Source organism: Choloepus didactylus, chromosome 13 (assembly GCF_015220235.1).
Source record: "Choloepus didactylus isolate mChoDid1 chromosome 13, mChoDid1.pri, whole genome shotgun sequence".
NCBI classification, from domain to species: Eukaryota; Metazoa; Chordata; class Mammalia; order Pilosa; family Megalonychidae; genus Choloepus; species Choloepus didactylus.
This window is the reverse complement of record NC_051319.1, coordinates 62693420-62711201: the sequence shown is the minus strand read 5'-3', so window position 1 is coordinate 62711201 and position 17782 is coordinate 62693420. Positions and strand designations below refer to the sequence as shown.

General features: G+C 37.6%; 1 pseudogene; it reads right to left on the bottom strand.

Moving 5' to 3' along the window:
• Positions 1-827: 827 nt before the first annotated feature.
• Positions 828-12133, bottom strand: LOC119507729 (annotated as a pseudogene).
• Between the last annotated feature and the right edge of the window lie 5649 nt (positions 12134-17782).

The following is a 17782-nucleotide window of genomic DNA, read 5'->3' as shown; positions in this document are numbered from 1 at the left end:
ATAAAGTATTTACAAATTACTAGTTTAACACCCCCTCTTATTTTTCACAGAAAATGAATTACAAGTCTAAGTCAAGTTGATCCAATTTACTAAGTGGCTGGCAAAAAGGATTTCTGAATGTTACCTCAACTTAAACAATGGCAGAAAATAAAATTCAATACTTCTTAAGATGATGCAGATCTACATTTATCCCATTTTTCATTTAAAAAATTGAATAACTATAGACACAGAGAACTATGTGCATTGATGTTCACTCAATTTGACACAGTTATGATGCAGAAAAACCTTTCTATTTCCATATATGAAATTCAAATCTATCAATTTTCCCCAAGAAACAAAACATTGTCTTGTCTTAGAGGCATTTTATTTACATAACTAAAAACAATTAGATGTTCAGAAACAGTATACAATGAAAACAGAATCAAACCAATTACTTTATCATTTATTCCCTCTTCTTTACAACTAAAGTAAAAATGGCTTTCTGCTTTGAGGGAAAAATCAGTAAAACAGGCTGTTACATTTTTTCTCCATAATAAAATAAACAGCCATAGGAAATCTCATTGTATTAAGAGAAATTGGATGCTGGCTTGAACATATTCATTCAAAAAGACAGTTGGCTGGTCATTACTTTCTTCTTCTGATGCTCTTGAGTTTTCACTTAAGGGAATACCAAATTAATTATTTCCAGCACTGCAGTTAATTATAGTCCCCATTATTTAATTCCCATGTTTGCCTTCAACAGTGAGTAACTCTGGAAGTCTGGTGCTTTTCTCTGCTTGCTTGTTTTAGACTATACATTTAGACAATCTGTGGCAGGTGTCTCATGCTTAGGCCTTAACTTTGGGGGTTGAACTTTAGATGGAATCCGAATTCTCCAAAGCAATTTCTTAAAGATTGTCTTTGTTGTCTCTGGAAAAAGATCTTTAGCTATCTACCTCAGGAAACACACATTTCCAAAGGCCATCTTCAGAACCACCAGCATAGAGTTCACCATTGAGAGTAAATCTCACACAGTGAATAGGACCAAAGTGTCCTTTGTGGGATTCTAATTCTCCTCCAATACTATAATCATACCATAAAGTTTAAAATCTTCACCACCTGCAACAAGAAATGCATTTCTTAGGATGAAGAGATGCAGAATTGATGGTTGCAAGAGCTTCAAAGAGTTTAATTGGCTCCAAACCTACTGCACTATGAAAAGCAAAAGATTGCCTGTAAGTTATTACTGAAATCCCTCCCTCAGGAACATATTCTGTACTACTAACAGACATATTAAAATTTAGAGATTTAATTTCTGTCATAGTAGCCTGATTCCAAAGGCATACAGTTTCATCATCAACTGATAGAATCTGTTTATCATCACTATACTATAGAGCTTTTTTAATACCAGAAGTGTGACCACTGATTTCCTTAGGTTCTGCTTCAGGTTTGTTCAAGTCATATATGCATAACAGCTTATATTCTCCCCCAGTTAACAAGTAGTTAGTATTCTGAGTGAAATCTACAGATGTAACAATGTGTTTATGAGCCAGTGTCATCAATTCATCTCCTGAGACAGCTTCCCACACTTTGTCTGTGAAATCCGTGGTGCTGTACCTGCTTTGGTGGCACTGCTATTCAATATTGCACCCCAAACAGCACCCTTATGTCCTCAAAGTGCTCCAATTCAGTCTCCTGTCTCTCCCTGACATAGCATAGATTTAGCATCTTCACTAGTGCTGATTAAGAAATAACCATAAGACGTGGTGTTGCTAAAGGCCAAGTCAGCCACCTGCCTTGTGTGTCCTGAGCAGCTAGGCAGTGTCTGCCTCACTGCCTGGGCCCCTGTCCTGACACAGAAACAGGAAGAGGAGAAGGCCAATCCTGTGCATACACTTTTTAAAATCACGAATGGTAAGTTATTTCTCTATTTTATGTGGCTGGTTGGTGGGGGACAGATTGTTTTTATTTCCTTCCTTCATATTCAGATCACAGAAATACAGTTTCAAGTTAAAGTAATAATATATACTTATTCCAAATGTTATGTTCAAAATTATTAGTGGATAAAAGAAAAGATGTGTGACATATAGAGAAAGACAAAAAATAAAATAAAAAGCAAAAACGTATAAAGAAAGCATAAAAATGACCAAAGACCAGATTTAGTATGCCTGACAATGATTACATATTAATGTATTAACATATTAACATTAGAACCTGAAGTAAAAAAGTCTCAAATCTGATTCACAAACAAAGTTAATCTATTGAATGTTTATGAAGCATATGTGAAAATATGAAGGCACAGGTAAAAATAACATAAATAAAATATACAGGGGAAACATAGAAAGGTAACCAGAAGTTACAATTCTATTAGAAACTTAAACTACAATCAAAATTTGCTACATTATACCATAGGATATTGTATTATAATAAAAATACAATGTATAATTCATTATAACATTTACGTATCAAAATACCACATTACATAAAACAGCTAAGGATAAATAGTAATAAATTCAAAAGGCTATTCAAACCACAATTTTACTGTAAAATTTAACCATATTCCTCTTTGCTAAGAAATTTACCAAAAATTAGCTTTTGTTTTTATTGGTATTATAGTTATGGCTATTACTAGTAGTAGTATTGTTGAAAATTTGAGATTAAATTTTATGTACAAAGAGGAGAAAAACTTTCTTGATTGATTCTGGCTGGGGAATTAGAAAGAACTCACATAAGATATGACATTTTTAAAAGTCAAGATTCCATTGCAGAGAAAAGAATTTATTCTAGCTATTTTAAGCAGGAAGAGCCTTATTTACTATATACTTAGATTGCTTGTTAAATCGTTGGTGAGATCTGAAGGAACAGTTGCTAAATTAGACTTTCAGGAATGGTTCCCAAAACCACATTATAGATTTGATCCATTGAGGAACTGCCTCATTTTCTATGATCATAAATCTGCCCTACCAACTGGGATGTTTCAGCAACAGCTGCTGGAACTAGAAACAAGTTGCCACTTCTGAAATCTGGAGGCTGCCAAAGTTGCATGCCTGCTTCATCAATACCAGCAAGTCAAATGAGAGCCGTGAAGCCAGTGATAGTCTATTGTAACTCAGTTAATATTTCCCCAGGAAAAAGAATGCCTTGCTGATGTTATTTGTCAGTGAAAACAGCAGCAGAAATAGAATCTGTTTCCCCCTTTTGGCTTCCAAATTTGGAGTAGATATGACTGATGGATCCCAAATCCATTCTAATCAAAACTCAAGCTGCAAATGAGTATAGCAAATGTAGTTTTAGCTTCTCACCCTCTAGTGAAGGAGGCTATTCCATTAGAAGTGGGCTGGGATGGATCTTAGCACCACTCTACCACAGCCACCATAGTGTTTGAACTGAGTCTTACAGAATGAATCAGAACAGACCAGAGGGAGGAAATTGGGTGGGGACCACAGGCAGAGGAAACAATGATTGCCATAACAAAAAATGAAAATAAATAAAAAGGATCTGAAGTTTCTTTGGGGGAAGCATGAACAGACTAGCTGAAGAAAATGATTTAGGTGGATGAGAAGAGGTGTTGGAGAAATTTTGAATTACTTTCTATGGTAACTGGGTTTTACCTTAGACAATGGGAAGTTGATAAAGATTTTGAAGACAAAATGTTCCCTAATCCTGCTTAAAAACAACAACAAAAAAAAACAAAAACAAAAACAAAAAAAAAAAAATGAAACTCAATTATGATAGTATTAAACATCAAAAGAAATTCAGTAGATTTTAATGCACTGCCTTTTGGGATCTTGATGTCCTCATGTATTTATTAGCTCCCCAGCATGTAATTCAGGTTTTAGTGTGGAAAAAGGTGCTCATGGCCTGGAAGTTATAGTGACTAAAATAAAATTTAAAAAGCAAAAACATAAAAACTGATTTCAAGTTTATTGATTATGGTATGATTTTTAGCTCTCTATTAATTGAGCTTAGCAAAGAGAATCATAAGCCAATTAGAAAAATTCCTTAGGAAAATAATTTTGGCTATGATCAAGTTAAACACATTTTCAAAGTTTATTGCACAATACCCACATTTTATAATCTAATGTGCAAGCTCGATGTCCAGGTAGGTGATATATTATGCAGCATTTCTCACAAATTATTTGGCAAGAGAAATCTATTTTCCATAGAATCTTTGAGGACTAGTTTTTCATGGAAAAGACTTTGTATATACCGACCTAAAGTCATTGAATTTCTTAATTATTTTCAGACCCCTTGGGAAATAGTGTGCTTTAAAAATTTGGGTTAAGTCATCATTTAATTTATCTCTGGATATTTGTGTTCATTTTTAATGTGCTTCCCTTAAGCATTTACAAAACTAGGCAGTTCTTAATTTCACTATGCAACAGGAAGGGAAAGATAGCATGGACGATTAAATTTATAGATTTTATATTTTATCAATTTGCTTTATAACTCTTCACACAATAAACATCTTCTAAGAAATGGTAACAATTTGTAAAATTGCCAGTATATACTCTCCCTTTTTATGCTTCAGTTCTGGGATAAATAAAAATGAGCTGTAAAACAGTTGAAAGTTAGGAAATTGAACAACTGAAACAGAAGTCTTAAAGACCCATGAGTGGAACCTGATCCTAATTATTTCAAATTATTAAGAATGCATAACTTCTTTAGAGAGATGTCCATTCAAAATTTTTGCCCATTGGATGGCAGTTTTCTTTTTCTGCTCTTTCAAGTATTTCAACCCACTTCCTTCTTGGATCCATGGTTTCTAATGATAAATTGGAATTCAATCTAATTGGGTGCCCCTTGTACATAACATGATCCTTTTCTCTTGCTACTTTCACAACTCTTTCCTTGTCCTTTGCATTTGACAGTGTGATCAGTATTTGATGGAGTATATTTTTCTTCATGTTTATCTTGCTTGGTGTTCTCTGGGTTTCTTGGAAGTGCATATTCATATATTTTGCTAAACTTGGGAAGTTCTCTGGGAGTATTCTTTCTGCCCCTTTCTCTCCTTCTTCTCCTTCCAGACTCCAATAATGTGTATATTGGTGCACTTGAGAAAGTGTACATTTTAATATTTTAAAATGTTAACTCTGGAGTTTGTTCCCTGAGATGTCTGTATTTTTGTTTTTGTAACCTGCTGGTAATAAGAGAGATTTTCTTGAGCTTCAGCCCTCTTATCAGGAAGGTCTGCCCAAGACAAATGCAGTAGGCAGGGTTTTCCCTGTCTTTGTGGCCTCTGCTTTGTCCTGGACTTCTGTTTGTCTGTTGTTTTCGAGTTTCACTGTTTACAGTTTTGTTGTCCTCTCTCTTTCCCAGGAACAGGCCTCCCTCTCCTGGGTGTTTGAAGCTGGTGGGCCTTTGACCCAGACTGCCCACTTCTATAGTTTATCACAGACCTTTCACTGTTTCAAGCTGCTTTTGCCCAGAGAAAAAATTCTCAGGGGATGGCACACTGAAAAGGACTTTCCCAAGTCAGTCTTTCACAGATAAAACAGGGCCAAGGTTCCAGGAAGGGGGAGCAGACCAGCTCCAAAGTGCCTTTTAGGGGAACAGGAAATGCACCAACAGCTTCTCCAATGGTTCCCCCAAAACAAGCTTTCCTGGCCTGCCAAGCAATGCAGTCCTTCAGCTAGCTATCCCCTGAAGCACTGAGGAAGCACAGTATCTTTAAGTCTCCACCACCACTGCCTGTGTCCAGGCCAGGTTGAAACAATGGCTCCACCACCTTTGTCTTGGTGGGTTGAAATAATAGCTGCCCTCAGAACTGGGCTCTCAGTAATCCAAATTTGCTAATCAAAAGTTGTTATCAGGAAAGATGGCAGTGTGGTGAGGTGTGGGTTTTAGTTACTCCTGTGGGGCAGCTGGTGGATAGCCAGGAACTGTGTGCAATGGACACCTCAGGGAAATATGAGCTTGGACACAGGTCATACAACAGTCTCAAGGACATGGAGCAGCTGAGATCAGTGAAACTTGTACATTCCAATGGCCTGGGGGCCTGTGCCCCTCCCTGCCAGGCAGAGAGCACTGTTTTGCAGCTGCTGTCCTGAAGGAGGAGAACACTGAGAACACTGAAAGGAAAAGTAGACATCTGTACAATAATAGTTGGAGACTTCAGTACACCACTCTCATCAATGGATAGATCATCTAGACAGAGGATAAATAAGGAAACAGAGATGTTGAATTGTACAATAAATGAACTAGACCCCACAACAGCAGGATACACATTTTTCTCAAGTGCTCATGGAACCAAAATCAGACAAATATACTACACACAAAAAAAAGAAAACTATAGACCAATCTCTTTAATGAATATACATGCAAAAATCCTCAACTAAATACTCACATATTGAATCTAGCAGCACATTAAAAGAATTATATTCCATGACCGGGTGGGGTTTATTCCAGGTATGCAAGGCTGGTTCAACACAAGAAAACCAATTAACATTATTCACAGCATCAATAAATCAAAGCAAAACAACCACATGATCATCTTGATCAATGCAGAAAAGGCATCTGACAAAATCCAACATCCTTTCTTGATGAAGACACATCAAAGTATAGGAATAGAGGGGACTTTTCTCAATACGATAAAGGCAATATATGAAAAACCCACAGCTAACATTATACTCAATGGGGAGAGACTGAAAACTTTCCTTCTAAGATCAGGAACCAGACAGGGATGCCCAATATTACCATTGTTATTCAACATTGTGCTGGAAGTTCTACCTAGAACAATTAGGCAAGAAAAATAAACAAAAGTAATCTAAATTGGAGAGGAGGGAGTAAAACTTTCTCTCTTTGCAGAGGTCATGATTCTATATGTACAAAATCCAGGAAAATGTACAACAAAGCTATTAGAGCTAATCAATGAATACAGCAAAGTGCCAGGCTACAAGATGAACACACAAAATTCTGTAGTGTTCTTAAACACGTAATGGGCAACAAAAGGAAGAAATCAAGAAAAAAATCCCATTTACCATAGAAAACCAAAAGAATCAAGTATTTAGGAATAAACTTGAGGAAGGCCACAAAAGACCTATTGGAAGAAAACTACAAGAAACTGCTAAAAGAAATCAACAGGATCTAAAAAAATGGAAGAACATACTGTGTTTATGGATTGGAAGACTAAATATAATTAAGATGTCAATTCTACCTAACTGATTTATAGATTCATTGTAATACCAATTAAAATCCCAACAACTTATTTGCAGAAATAGAAAAACCAGTAGCCTAATTTATTTGGAAGGGCAAAGTGCCCTGAATAGCCAAAAATATCTTGAGAAAGAGGAATGAAATGGGAGGTCTCACACTATCTGACTTTGAATCATATTACAAAGCTCCAGTGCTCAAAACAGCATGGTACTGGCAGAAGGATAGATATACCGACCAATGGAATCAAATTGAGTATTCAGAAATAGACTCTCACATCTTTGGACTATTGGTCTTTGATAAGGCAGTAAAGCGAAAGCAACTGGGACAGAGCAGCCTCTTCAATAAATGCTGTTTGGAGAACTGGATATCCATTTCCAAAAGAATGAAAGAGGACCCAGTTCTAGTTTGCTAATGCTGCCAGAATGCGGAACACTAGAGACGGATTGGCTTTTATAAAAGGGAGTTTATTTGGTTACACAGTTACAGTCTTAAGGCCATAAAGTGTCCAAGGTAACACGTAAGCAATCAGTTACCTTCACTGGAGGATGGCCAATGGTGTCCAGAAAACCTGTGTTAGCTGGGAAGGCATGTGGCTGGCATCTGCTCCAATGTTCTGATTTCATAATGGCTTTCTCCCAGGACGTTTATCTCTAAGCTGCAATTCCTCAAAAATGTCACTCTTAGTTGCTCTTGGGGCATTTGTCCTCTCTTAAGCTTCTCTGGAGCCAGAGTCTGCTTTCAACTGCCATCTTCAAAATGTCTCTCATCTGCAACTCCTGTGCTTTCTTCAAAGTGCTCCTCTTGGCTGTAGTTCCTCTTCAAAAGGTCACTCTCAGTTGCACTGAGTTCCCCTGTCCATCAGCTCATTTATATGGCTCCAGTGACTCAACTTGACCCACCCTGAATGGGCGGAGCAATACCTCCATGGAAATTATCCAATCAGAGTCATCACCCACAGCTGGGTGGGGCACATCTCCACAGAAACATTCAAAGAATTACAATCTAATCAACACTGTTAATATCTACGCACACAAGATTACATCAAAGATAATGGCATTGGGGGACACAATATATTCAAACTGACACAGACCCCTATCTCACACTTTATACAAAAATTAACTCAAAATGGATCAAAGGCTTAAACATGAGCTCAAAGACCATAAGACTCTTGGAAGAAAATGTAGGGAAAGTCTTTAAAGATCTTGTGATAGGAGGTGGTTTCCTAGACCTTACACCCAAAGCACAAGCAACCAATGAACAAATAGACAAATGGGATCTCCTCAAAATTAAATACTTTTGTACATCAAAGGACTGCGTCAGAATGGTATAAAGGCAGCCTACACAATGGGAGATTATTTGGAGACCACATATCAGATAAGGTTTAATATCCTGAATATATAAAGTGATCATACAACTCAACAACAGAAAGACAAAAATGGGCAAAAGACATGGGCAGACACTTTTCTGAAGAGGAAATACAAATGGCTCAAAAACATATGAAAAATGTTCATCTTCACTGGCTATTAGGGAAATAAAAATCAAAACCACAATGAAATATCATCTCACACCTAACATACTGGCCATAATCCAAAAAAAAAAAAAAAAAAAAAAAGAAAAGAAAATTACAAAAGCTGGATAGGATATGGAGAAAGAGGCACACTTATTCACTGTTGATGGGAGTGTAGAATGGTGAAACCACTCTGGAAGACAGTGTGGCGGTTCCTCAGGAAGCTAAGTATAGATTTGCCATATGACCCAGCTAACCCATTACTAGGTATATACTCAGAGGAACTGAAACTTAAGACATGAACAGACATTTGTAAGTCAATGTTTATCACGCCATTATTCAAAATAGCCAAGAGATGGAAACAGCCCAAATGTCCATCAATGGATGAGTGAATAAACAAACTGTGGTACATACACATGATGGAATACTATGCAGCTGTAAGGGAAAACAAAGACACAGAACATATATATATGTCTCACCAATATGGACTAACTACAATGTGTAAACTCAGAATTGAACTATAGAGCACAACTTATCAGGGGAATTCTTATTGTAATGGTCCCTAGATTGTACACTCTTACAGCAGTCACATCTATTCCTGACTTGTAATAGCTATCCACAGATTCTGAGATACTGATCCCTTTGTGTATATCCTGATCAACCCCTGGAACTTTGAGTATGTGTGTGACACCTGAAACTCAGAGCTAGAACTCAGCAGATATGAATGCCAGCATCAGTATATAAAGCCACTGTTAAAAAAGCTGACAAAGAGTCCAGACTTCAACTAGATATATGAATGTAGCAGATGTGGTTAGGACTAGGGCCAATTGGGCCAAAGCGTAGAGGACAATACTGACTGCGTTTTAAAACTTCAAATTCCATCTGAGACCAAGGGGAGGGATATTTAGTTGGTGCAAGGTCTGTATTTCCTAAACAATTTAAATTATACAGTTTGTTCAAACTCCATAATTACATGGAACTTTTAATAGGAAATGAGACCTGGTAGGTTTGCATAGTTTATGTGAAATAGCAACACATCTCAAAGTAATTTGGACAGAGAATAAATATATATATATGCAGGCCTCCCCGAGGAGCTGGGGGAAAGTGCAGAGGTGCTGGGCTTCATCACCTGGATTGTTGCTGATATTCTCACAAATGTTGAGGACTGGTGGTTTGATGTTCCAAGGCCTCTATCATGGAACTTACCCTTATGAATCTCATTACTGCAAAGGAGAGGCTAAACCTGCTTATAATTGTGCCTAAGTGTCTCCCTCTGAGTACCTCTTTGTTGCTCAGATGTGGCCCTCTCTCTAGCTGAGCCAACTTGGCAGATGAACTCACTGTGCTCCCCCCTTCATGGGACCTGAATCCCAGGGGTGTAAATCTCCCTGGCAATGAGAGATATTACTCCCGGGGATTAATCTGGACCCATAATGGAATTGAGAACATGTTCTTGATCAAAAGGGGGATGCAAAATGAAACAAAATAAAGTTTCAGTGGCTGAGAGATTCCAAATGGAGTCGAGAGGTCACTCTGGTGGGCATTCTTATGCACTGTATAGATAACACTTTTTAGGTTTTGATGTATTGAAATAGCTAGAAGTAAATACCTGAAACTATCAAACGGCAGCCCAGTAGCCTTAACTCTTGAATATGATTGTATAGCAATGTAGCTTACCAGGGATGATGGTGTGATTGTGTAAGCCTTGTGGATCACACTCCCTTTATCCAGTGTATAGATGGATGAGTAGAAAAATGGGGACAAAAAGCTAAATGAAAAATAGGTTGAGGGTGATGATTTGGGTGTTCTTTTATACTTTTATTTTTTATTCTTATTTTTACTTTTTCTGGTACAAGGAAAATGTTCTAAAAATAGATTGGGGTGATGAATGCACAACTATATGATGGTACTGTGAACAACTGATGGTACACTTTGGATGATTGTATGGTATGTGAGTATATCTCAATAAAATTGAATTTAAAAAAAGTTGTGATCAGTGATTCACCATGCCTACCCCTGATCTTGGGGAAGAGGATTTTTATATCCCTTTCTGTCCCCAGCAAGATATCCAGGGAATGGACCCCATGGTGGCCTGCTGCAAGAGTGGGGGATTGACACCAGTAGCCACCATGTGCAGAGAGCAATTTCCTATTCTTTATCACATCAGCCTTTTCTGTGAGCAGCCACCTTCCGGATTTGGCCTAGTAGACAAGCTGCAGCCTGCCCTTGAGTTCCCCCCGCCCATCGAGTGGTGCCAAGATGGCGCCCACATCCTGCTTCCGGCTTCTGATGTATGTAACCACCCGCTGTATTCACCAATCATGCTTGTGTGCGTGGCGTTAGCCCATTGGATACACGCAAGGTTTATAAGAAAGTTCCCGGGCAAAGCTCGGGGAGACAGCCCACAAGGAGCCGTACCTGACGGCCGCATCGAGGTTGTTCTCCCCCGAGGTGTCTCGCCCCGGGTGGAACCTGTAAAGATGATGATTGCCTAGTCCCATTAAAAGTTTATCTGCTTTACCACCGCGAGTCCTGAGTGATCACAAGTGCTCCGGGTAAGACGTTGTCCGCACCCTCTCTCCCCTTATCTCTCTGGTCCCCATCGCCGGCCGACCGAGGACTCGAGGCGGGGCGGAGAAGCGCCGGACACTTTTCCTCTCATTCTTTTCTAGATGCTGTACAGTGTTTTTCTGGCCTCTAGAGTTTCAAAATAGCTGTTTCAGAAAGTTCCTTACTGTTTAATAGTTGTTTTGGTGGAAGGACTGAGTCTTGGTGTTCTGCACACCCTGGTCTTCCCACAATCATTCCTCTATTGTTTCTTTTGGCATAATTGTTGCATAAAGGTTTTGTATAAATACAGCAGAATTTTGTGTAATTTTTTCATAAATACAGTACCATTTTGCATAAAGTGGAATTTTGCATAAAGTAACAGTCCCTTCACTTTAAATGTGGGCTCCTTTTACAGGAAATAGCACTTACTTCTTGGAAAAATTTTTTCTGTTTTTCCTAAAATTCTGGGAAATTCATTCATGATAAGGAAGCCAGACAGTGAAGAAAGTATCAAATCCAAAAAACCCAGCTTCAGCTTTTTTTTTTTACTCTGAAACTGAATTACTATGTGCAAATACTTGATTACTGTGAATCTGTTTCCTCATTTAAAAATGCAGTTAATAATGGCTTATTCAAAGGGTTGTTGCAGGAATTGAATAATATAACAAAGATGAGCCTGTTTGATGTTGTGCCTGGGACCTAGTGAGCACTTATATTATAGCATTGATTATGTTCCCTGGTTACTCTAACCCTCCGAAATTAAGGCTGGCTATTTGCAAATCAGACTCAGATAAAATTCACTTAAGAAAACTGATCAAATTTTTTATAAAAGTGTCCTTACCTAATTTGAGTCCTATTTCCTTTAGACCCCACAGTTCTTAAATTCCGAGTAAAGCACTTATCAAATTGCCTTGTATTATGGTTTTTGTCTTTTTGTCCCATGCCTCCTATTATACTATGAAAGCCTTGATGGCCATAAACACATCAGAATCTCCTCTATGTTTGAAGGAGTGTTCTTGTAAAGGACTTTCCCAAAGTACATTCCTAATAAGTAATGTTTATGTTTTTCTTTTTTTTTTTTTTTTAATTTTTGCATGTAGCCCACTAAGTCCAGATAGTTTTCTCCAAAAATGTATTTGGTGAAATAAAAATAGTCTGTTAACAATCTGTCTCAGGAAGAATTGATCATGTTCACCTTTAAAAGAAATTCTCATGTTTTATTTACCTCAATTTCATTTTTAATTGCCAGCATTTCCAAATACATGCAAACATAAATCTCATTTCTTTCTGTATCCCCAGGTGTCTCTTAAATGTATTGCTTCTGTTATAAGAGACAACAGAGATAAATTATATTGTATTGTTATGTATGGCAGAGCAACAGAGCACCATCGGGCCCAATTCACTCAATTTCTAAGTCCTTTATGAGCTTCCACATATATAAGCATAGATTTATATACTCAGAAAGAGTTATGTATCCTAATAATATAAATTCTCTACTTTTTTAAGTGGTACATAGGCTTGCCACATGCAGCCTCATTAACCATGTGGTAAATATACCACAAAGGAGAGCAAGTTGGCAAGAATTTTATTTCAGTAAGTAATAGCACACACAGAGGAGAAGTTCTAAAAAGTTTCAAAATTTGCCAGATGCATATCAGAACAGTTAGGAAAAATCATAAGCAGTGAATCCCTTTGCTCTATTTTATTTCAGTGTAGTCAAATAGAAAACTTTCCTTCAAAACAAGGAAAGCTATAGGATCAGGAGTCTTGGGTTCCCTTTTCAATTCTTTTCATGAATCAGAAGGTCATTTCAGCAAGTTATTTAATGATTTTATACCCTTTTAATCCTTTTCAGAATGCCAAGATTTAGAATTGGATATCTTTCACCAAATAGAAAGGAAAGCAATAGAGAAGAGAGTAGGTTTTAGCATCCCACATAAAAAAGTCACCGATAAGAGGAATGGCACATAAATTTAGATCCCGAGTCCTGTGTTCGAAAGGACTGAGGGATAAAGTAATTTGAAAAGAAGAATAATTTGGAATCTAAATATGCCATTAGGGAAGGTATGAATAATTAAACTAGCATGGTTGCTTGTCTTAAAGTTTCTATTATTATTTTCAATCCTTCTCATGTAATTACCATAGCCATCCTATTCATCTAATCTTTCAACAAGAGGTGGTAGAATTATCCTAAAAATGGGGTAGGGAAGAGAGAGAGAGAAAGAGAGGTAGGGAGACAGAAAGAGAGAGGAGGGAGAGATATGAGGCTTTATTAGATTTGTTGTTTTATTGTGACAATTTATTACAATTGAACATTAGATCAGGTATGCTAGTTCAGAGCTGTTATGTACCACAGAAAAGCCAATGTTCTTTTGATCCATTCTTGTGGGTGAAGACTCATTCTTGTGTAGAACCTTATGATTAAGTTAATTCCATGGAGATGTAACCCAGCCCTTTCAGGGTGGGTCTTAATCCCCTTGCCGGAATACTTTATGGAGGATAAAAGACAGAGAACTCAGAGAAACTAAGAGATGAAATCCAGAATTTGCCCCAGAGAGTGATGAAAGGACCCACCGGAGCTGAGAGAGAAAGCCACTGAAAGCAGAAGCTAAACCCAGGAAAGAAGGACAAGCAGACATTTGCATGTGCCTTTCCATGTGACAGAGGAACCCAGGAGAGAAGAATCAGCAGATGTTGCCATGTGCTTCCCATGACAAAGGAACCCCAGATGGCAGCAGCCTTTCCTCAGAGAAGGTATTGTCTTCTTGAGGCCTTATTTTGGACATTTTCATGGCCTGAGAACTGTAACTTGTTATTTAATAAGTCCCCATTGTAACAGCCAACACATTTCTGGTATACTGCATTCCAGCAGCATTAGCAAACTGAAACAGATTTTGGTACCAGAGAAGTGCAATGCTGCTATGATTTGCAAACACCAAAAATGTTGGAACAGCTTTATAAATGGATAAGGGGAAGATTTTGGAAGAATTGTGAGTAGCTTGATAGAAAAGGCCTAGATTGCTTTGAAGAGACTGTTGGTAGAAATGTGGACTCTAAAGATACTTCTGATGAAGCTTTAAACAGAGATGATGAATGTGTCATTGCAAACTGGAAGAAAGGCAATCCTTTTTTAAAAGTGGCAGAGAATTTGGTAAAATCCCTTGCTGGAATACTTTATTAGAGGATAAAAGACAGAGAGAGTTCAGAGAAGCTAAGATATGAAATCCAAAGTTTGCCCCAGAGCTGTGAAGAAAGGACTCAGAGGAACTGAGAAAGAAAGCCACTGAAACCAGAAGCTAATCCCAGGAAAGAAGGATCAGGGAATGTGCCTTTCCATGTGACAGAGGAACCCCAGACGGTGGCAGCCTTTCCTTTAAGAAGATATCATCTTGTTGATGCCTTAATTTGGATATTTTCATGGCCTTAGAATTGTAACTTGTACTTAATAAATCCCCATTGTTAAAAGCTGTTCCAGTTTGCTAAAGCTGTCATTATGCAAAATACCAGAAATGGATTGGCTTTTATAAAGGAGATTTATTAGGTTACAAATTTTAGCTCTAAGGCCCATAAAAGTGTCCAAACAAGAGGATACCTTCACTGAAGAACGGCCGATGGCATCCAGAACACCTCTGTCAGCTGGGAAGGCACATGGCTGGCATCTACTGGTCCTTTGTTCCTGGATTTTGGTTTCAAAATGGCTTTCTCCAAAATGTCTCTGGGCTTCTGTCTCTCGTAGGTTCTCTCTCTCAGTTCCTGTGCATGGTTGCTTGTTCTCCCAAGGCATTTCTCTCTAATCATCTGGGAGTCCTCTCTTAGCTTCTCCAAGACAAACTCTGGGCTTCATCTCTTGGCCTAGCATCTCCAAATGTCTTTTTTTCTGTATCTCCAAGCATCTGGATCTGTGTTAGCTCTTAGCTTCTCCCGGAGGTAAACTCTGGATTACATATCTTAGCTTCTCTTCAAACTGTCTTCTCAGCTTCTCTCTGCTCCTGTTCTCTGTGAGGTCCCTTAAAGGACTTCAGTGATCTAATTAAGACCCAGAATGGGTGTGGTCTCACCCACAGTTGGGTGATTCACATCTTCATGGAAACACTGTAATCAAAACCTAATCAACCCTAATCAAAAGAACTAATAAGTCTGCTGTTACAAGACTCCATTAACAAACATGGCTTTTGTGGGGATATAATAGATTCAAATCAGAACAAAAGCCAATCCATTTCTGGTATATTGCATTCCAGCAGCTTTAGCAAATTGAAACATGAAGGTATAAGAAAATGAGAAGAAAATAGACACTTCCTATCTTGGAAATTGGGTATGCACTGGTTATGATGTGGCTCTGACAATGTTCTTTTGCTGCTTTTGAATAGCTGTTGCACTTTCAGGAATGACACAAATACATGACTGACAATTATGAGGAGTAATTCACATTTCTACATTTATATCATTATGTTCTGTAGTTCTCATTGCCCTTGAGGTAGTTTTCATTGTTATCCAAATTTTACAAATGAGGAATCTAAGGCTACAAATTTAAACATTTTCAAAGTCACACGCCAGTTACTTCTAGACATAAAACACTTCTTTTGATAGCTAAGTACCAGTCTACCTAAATTTATACAATAGCATTGGTTATTTTTTTAATTCATTGAATATATAAAGATATAGCTTGAAGTTAAAGGATATTATTTAGAAAGTATTTTTATAAACAATATCTGTCAAAAGCTGAACTTAGCTAGGAAAGCAGAGTTGAGCTGCTAGGTGTTGAAAATATATAATTATATCAATAAACAAAATGAAAGTAACACTCAAGCCTTTAATCACTTATTGTAGTAGTATAAACAAGAGGCTGACTCAGAGAAAAGTGACAGCTCCCCCTCTGTTCGATTTTTTCCCCCCATGGACTGGTGCAGCCAGGTGAGGCCAGATGGATCAATTGGGGGCAGTTGTCTCACTGCCAAGGGCACCCTGAAAAAAAATTTCTGCAGTTTTATGGACCCAAGGGCTGGAAAAAGGGGGAGGCTAGGATTGGAAAAGTACTGAGCAATGAGGCAGAGTAAAGTATCTCTTAAGTTCTCCTCCTCCTCTGAAAAGGAGGTCTCAGCAGAGAAAACTGGAAAAGACCTTGGGCTAGGAATTCTGATATATGTAAGCCCATGACCAGCCCAGGGGCCTAAGTCCTTGACTGAAACTCTCTTTAGAGATTGCAGTGCTCTGGCTGTGCACCAAGTCAGATGTAGGAAGGGCAGCTTTCCCCACGAGGCCTGACAGGTAAAGCCTTGGTAATTTTCTATGGGTGGGCTTGAATAATCACACACAAGCTTTTGGCCAGGTGTTGGACTCCTCAGTGTATTGACTGGCCCCTTACATGAAAGAATGAGAGCCAGTGTACTTGAATTAAATATACTATCAAAGCTCCACATTTAAAAATAAACATAAAAATAAATAGTTATCAAAAATGCTTAAAATATGTATTGTAATAGTACATTAAATTTAGCTCTCTGTTTTCTAAATAATAAACCAAACACTTTAGTTGTGCTAGAAGAGAACATACAAATACACACATAGAGAAATACATCTTCCTGATGCTAAATTAAAAGAGAAATTTGGTTTTGTTTAATTTTTTTCTTTATAGAGAAAACAGTGGAGGTAAATAAAAAATGTCATCGACTACAATTCTGCCAGAAGATACATTGTTAAAATGCACATTTCCTTTTTTGTCTGCATGTAATAATGAAGAGTCTAGTGATAAATTAAATCAGCGAAGCTACTTCCTCCCCCTTTTGAGAAGCTAAGATAATATGACATCATTGTATTTCTTTAAATCATGTAATTCCACATTTCTTCAAATGTGCTCCAGGAAAACCACTTTAGTATTAGGATAATGGTTATTGGTTATAAAGCATCCCAAGTCAAATAAGGTTGGAAATTCTGGGTCAAGATAAATAGCTTTATCTACTTGGGGGTGATCAGATCCTTAGTGTGTGATAGATTTTCCCAAGATTGTTTGACCATACACATCAATATCATGGCATGTCTTTTGGGAACCCACTCTGCAATGACCTAATTTAGTACTGTGATAGAGCTGAGACAGTCTAGGGAGTCAGCAACACATTCACTAGATATGCTTCTATAGGGAGGCATTATTGCTTAATACCTAGTGATACCACACTATTTCTCACCAACAATTTTACAGAACTTTTTTAATCTGACAGCAAAATTCTGTTTACTTTTACTCTTTTCTTTATTTTTCCATAGTTTTTTTTTTTTTTTTTTTTTTTTTTGGCGTTCTTGCACAGTTGTTTCTCTTTATAAATTTCAGAATAATCTGGCAATTATCACTAAAACATCCTTGTGATCCTTGATTGTGATTGCAGTAATGTCACAGAAAACCTTCAAGAGAACTTATGCATTTACCATTTTATGTTTGTGCATCCATTCTATTCACCTCACATTATGTTTAGGATATTTTCCCGAGTATGGAAAATAAGCAAAATGATTTCAATATTCATAGAAGATTAGAGGAAATATTTTAAAGCAATAAATGATCAATAATATCTTGGTCCTTATGACTGCTATGAAAATGTGCTGCTCAGA